We start from the raw sequence: 6,000 nt of genomic DNA, 5'->3' as shown, positions 1-6,000 counted from the left end.
AAATATTTGCTAAATGCTCTTACAAAACTATGTTTGCACTCGAGAGATTATTTCCATAGTGGGAAGCCTATTCATAGTAACCAACTGAAGAATACTTAGCAAGTTTAGTTGATCAGAATAGCAGCACTAACAACACTTTCCTCAAAATTTATTCCCACTGGGATCACTGGGTTCAGCACTGACAAGCCTGCAGCAGTTTCAACGGCCTCTTTCTTGGTTTTCAGAGATCGAGGGGGAGGGTCTCTCTCTATAGACCAGGCTGGCTTAGAACTAACTCTTGTTTTTTTTAATACTGGAGATCGAACTCAGGTTTTTATGCATATGCATGTTAGATAAACGTTCTACCATTGAGCTACATATACATACATGCACATACATACATGCATCTTTCCAGCAAGATATATCCCCAGTGAGGACCACAACTTTAGTAATTTATTTTAGTTTGAATTTCCTTATATTTTTAATTTGCGTGTTGCATATACACACATTTGTGCAGCAGGGTGTTTGGGGTCCTACTCTATCAATGGCTTCTCTTGAGAGAGAATCTCTCAGTAAGCCCCAGCAATCCTCCTGTCTCCACCTTCCCCCCCCCTCCCGACCCCCCCAGCACTAGGATTACAGGCATACACAGCCACATCCAGCCAGTTTGTAAGTTTGAACTCAGGTTCTCATGATTGTGCAGAAGGCACTCTTACCCACTGTGCTATTCATACCAGCTTCAGGACCACATTTTGAAATGAACTTTACCAAACTTTACCTGGTTTTACAGAACCAGGTGGAAGTGGGGCAGACACAAAAAGGAATTTCAATTGGGTTGCTATGTTAGAGAACTTATTCTCTGCTCAGAGGTTAGACTACTTAACCAGGTCAGAGATATACGAAAGAGGTGGGGGAAGATGAAAGGAGCCTTAATCTGATCTTTGGCTAGGATAGCCAAGGGAATAAAAGCAAGTTCCACGAGTATTTCCCATTACCTCAATATTTTGAGCAAAAATGTCAATCAAATCATGAAAACTTGAAGATTTTAGGTGTCTGCCATTTTCCCAGGACATATCTCATATATATATGATATATATCCATTCCTCCCACTCCTCCACTCCTCCCAGTCTCTCCCTCACTCCCTCTTCCTCAGATACACTTCTCCTCTGTTTCCCTTCAGAAAAGAGCAGGCCTCCCAGGGATACAAAGTAAAACCAGCATAACAAGACGCAATAAGACTAGGCATATACCCTTATATCAAGACTAGGCATATACCCTTATATCAAGACTAGGCATATACCCTTATATCAAGACTAGGCATATACCCTTATATCAAGACTAGGCATATACCCTTATATCAAGACTAGGCATATACCCTTATATCAAGACTAGGCATATACCCTTATATCAAGACTAGGCATATACTCTTATATCAAGACTAGGCATATACCCTTATATCAAGACTAGGCATATACCCTTATATCAGGCTGGACAAGGCAACCCTACAAAAGGGTCCATAAAGCAGGCAAAAGAGTCAGCTCCCACTCCCACTGTTAGGAGTCCCACAAGAACAACAAGCGAACAACCATAACATATATGCAGAGGGCCTAAGTGAAGCTCATGCAGGCTCCCTGGTTGTTGGTTGGGCTCTGCAAGCCCCTATGAGCCCAGGTTAGTTAATTTTGTAGGTTTCTTTGTGGTGTCCATGGAATCCTATGGCTCCCCCACAATTCTTCTTCCCCTTCTTCCAGGGGATCCCTGAGCTCAGCCTAATGCGTATCTGTGGGTTTCTGCTTCTGTTCCCACCAGTTGCCAGAGGAAGCTTCTCTGAGGACGATCCCCACTACATATTTTATTATTCTGCTGTATCAACAAATAAGAGGAGCTGTGAGTTCCTCATTTGCTCCGCTCACTTCCCAGTTCTCTCAAGGTTAAACGTCTGTAAGTAAAGTTGAGAAGCTGACCCCAGCGGGCAGACACACAGGTCTCAGACTGCAGGAAAAAGGGAACTTCTCAAGGTCACTTTCACACAGCCCCTGCTGTAATTAAAGGCTGGTGACCATGAAGCATCAGTCAGGGAGGGCACCACACTGAAGAGCAGCTGCTGCCAGAGCATCCATCTGCTATGGCAAGTGCCATGGTATAGTGGAGATGACAGCTTTAAGCCTCAAGCTGGAGCAAACACGACTTTCCCACGAGGCATCTGGCAGGAAGTCCTCTGACTCATGTTACACTCATCTCAACCACATACTCCTGCATGTTCCCAAAGCCACAGAGAAACCATATTGATTCTAAACCTGTACCTGTACCTGCTTGCCTCATTTGTTTCTTTTGGGAAAATTTTTGGCTTGTAACTGAAAGCATAGTTCCTTTAAAAAACTATTTGTGTGTGTGTGTGTGTGTGTGTGTGTGTGTGTGCGCGCGCGCGTGTGTGTGAGTGAATGTAGAGTTGCTTTCTTATAAGGAGCTGGGGATCAAACTCTCTGCCTTATCTTGTTAAGTGTGTGCTCTACCTTAGCTTCACTCCCTAACCACACCCATGTTACTTTTCTAATGCAAAGGTTGCAGCTAACCCAACCAAGGCCTTTCAGAGAGGGTGGAGATCTGTGGGTGGGGACAGTCTCTACAGAGAAAAACTAAAGGCTGCTAAATTTCACTACTCCAGTTGCTCAGCCCACAGGGGAAAACCACTTCTATTGGGCTTTGATTGTATACAAAAGAAGAATCTTTCTTTTTTATTGGATATATTCTTTATTTACATTTCAAATGTTATCCTCTTTCTTGGTTTCTCCCCTCCCAGAAAACCCCATCCTCCCCCCCCCCTGCTTCTGTGAGGGGTGTTCCTCCACCCACCCCACTCCCACCTCCCTGCCCTCAATTTCCCTACTCTGGGGCACCTATCGAGCCTTCATAGAACCAAGGACCTCTCCTCCCATTGATGCCTGACATAGAAATTCTCTGATACAAATGCAGCTGGAGCCATGTGTACTCTTTGGTTGGTGGTTTAGTCCCTGGGAGCTCTGGGGGGAGGGGGGTCTGTTTGGTTGATATTGTTGTTCTTCCTATGAGGTTGCAAACCCCTTCAGCTCCCAAAAGAAAAATCTTAAAGGGCACCTAACACAACATTACCATCAGTTGCTTCTAAGTGCTGAATTACTAGAGATTTCATTTAGGAAAATCAACCAAAAGTAGCACCATGTATTTAAATGCCACATTTAAATATGAAAATCTTCCAATGGGAGCATTTCTCTCTTCCATTTTGCCTCTCTTGAGATTGACTTTTTTCCTTGCACAGAATCCTTCCTCCCTTCCTGTATTTTCTCTGTGTGACAGTGATGTGGCCCCCAGCAAAACTGGCATTTAAGGCTGGCCCTGAAGCCCGGCGTGGTGGCACACGCCTGTAATCCCAGCACTTGGCAGGCACAGGCAGGTGGATTTCTGAGTATGAGGCCAGCCTGGTCTACAGAGTGAGTTCCAGGACAGCCAGGGCTATACAGAAAAACCCTGTCTCGAAAAAACCAAAAAAAAAAAAAAAAAAAAAAAAAAAAAGACTGGCCCTGAACTTCTGGTTCCGTTTCAACCTCTTGGGTGCTAGGTTTATATAAGTCATCTGGGGCTCTGTCAACACACAGGTTCTGGTTTACTTGGTCTAGGGTGGGGTTTGGGAACTTGAATTTCTCACAAGCTCCCAGGGGATGCTAACACTGGTAAGTCTGAGTCCACCCTGGGAGAAGCAAGAACTAAAAGATTTTTAAATAAATTATTTGTGTGTGTGTGTGTGTGTGGTGTTTGCATACATACCACAGCACTCACATGGAGGTTAGGGGACAAAACAGTGGAGTCAGTTCTCTCCTTCCCCCTGTATGTGGTTTCCAAGGACCAAAACTCGGGTCATGAGGCTTATGTGGCAAGTAAGTTTACCCAGTAAGCTATCTCTGACAGGCTTAGAAGCAGGAGCAAAAATGTGACCCGTTGGTGTTAGATCACACATCTCAGCTGCCTTTACTTCTCCCCGTAGTCAGGTCATGTAAATCTCTCCAGGGAGTTGACAATCGGGTGTGCTGTGACCCCTAAGTTCTCTGAGAGTTATGTTTTTTCTCAGTTATAGGATGAGGCCTGGCTGCTTTCCCTATTGCTCAGACCCAAGACAGCCTTGAGTTGTAGCTAGACTTTACCATTGATTCCTTGACTTCTAGCATGAACTCAAGGTCATGTAGCATGGAAATGAACTGTCTCCCACTCTGAAAACTTGTAAGAGTAAGAATTTTCCCCTTTGCTCTTTGGAATCAGAAGTGCTTTCTCTCTTCAAGAGTCCACCACTGCCCATGATAATGATGTTATAACTCTTCTAACATTCTGGGATGTGAAAGGTCAATCTCCTACCCTTTGGGATGCCATCATGGCTGCCTATAGCAGGGGTGTTTTCTTTAATAAGGCATTCTTTCTATGAACCTATACTCTTTTTCTTATCATAGTGGTTCAGCTTACCAAGGAACAAACATATCTATTTTAAACAGAGGCAGTTAGTTTTTATTAAGACTATTTGAAGGAAATTCTTTGCCCAAGTGTTATGCTAGATATACAAATGTACTCTGCTATGGTTCAATGAGGCAGTATTTTTGTGGAGCTGGCACATATACAAAGAGCAGAAATTATGGGGGAAATGGGAAGGCTAACACTATTAAATTTAAGCACCCAAAAGGGTATGACTGCTCTTGGCAAGGAGATTGGTATTTTGGTGCCCCTTAATCACACTCTAGGAAGGTTTCTTAAAGGCTCTCTTGACATATATAATTAACAACTTAAATAGCTCCATACCACAAAGGACCTACACCCGAGTGGTATGGCCAGTTTCTCTTTCCTTATGCTTAGGTCAAGGAAGTGACAACAGTTACCACTGTGTTTTTGCAATACCCCTTCCAGTGGCTCCCTTAGAAAAGTCTATACCTACACTCAAGGGCGTGTCTTACTTTCTTCTGGAGGGCCTTGTTCTCATAACTCTCATGCTTAAAATCTATTTTAAATTATCTTTAATAAACCCTAACTCTGCTTCATAAAAAAAGGATCATCACTTCCATTCTTAGAAAGCCTTACAATTCCCCAAGGTAGTCAGTATTGTTTTGCATTTGAGGAAACTTTCAGGTCAAGTCAAGAACTTGACTATGGATTCCATGATAGACGCACCCCCCCCCAAGATGTCCTAATTCCCAGAAGCTATTACTTTGGTAACTTTGGTGCAAAGGGTATTTTGTAGGTATGATTAAGTTGAAGATCTGGACCTGAGAAAATCACCATAGATGGTCTTAGTAGACGCAAAGTACTTTTGCGTATAGTGACTCACAAGTCACTATAAGAGGAGTGATGGTATTAGGGATAATAGTATAAAGTGCTATGGACAGTGGAACTAGAAGATGCAGCCATACCGTGAAAAAGCCATGGGCCAAGGCAGCTTTCAGTAGCTGCAAACTCTCAAGGCACTGGAGTAGCTCTGAAGGAAGCACAACTTTACTAACACTGCTATCCTTTTTGGCCTCCAGATCTCCTGTAATGTAAGGTAACAACTTCTCAAGACAAGATCTGACAATGTAGCCCAAGCTGGTGCAGAACTCAGCATGTACCTTCAGCTATTTAAACAGTCCTCCTACCTCTGCCTCCTGGGGGCTCCAAATAACAGGTGTGAGCTAGTGTGCCCAGCTAGATCATTGGGCACTTTGGGCCCCAAATGATCTCTACATACATGGTCTGTTATTTCAGCTGTTGTAGTCATTTGGTTTTCCACATAAATTGCAAATCCCTCTGGCAAGCTCTAAAAGGTATTGTTCCTTTGAATGGATTGAATTAACCTCAGCTTTCTGTTATACTTGGTGATTATACGTGGCAATGAAGAAATTGGGCCTTTTGATTGGGTGAGGACAGCACTCGAGTTTATAGATCAGCCTTGGCCATCTGAGGGACACAGAGAGTGCTGACAATTAAATCTGACACCACTTGAGGGTAATAGGTACAGAATGCCAAAGGCTG

The sequence above is a fragment of the Apodemus sylvaticus genome, chromosome X (assembly GCF_947179515.1).
Source record: "Apodemus sylvaticus chromosome X, mApoSyl1.1, whole genome shotgun sequence".
Classification (NCBI taxonomy): Eukaryota; Metazoa; Chordata; class Mammalia; order Rodentia; family Muridae; genus Apodemus; species Apodemus sylvaticus.
Note: the sequence above shows the minus strand (reverse complement) of the source record.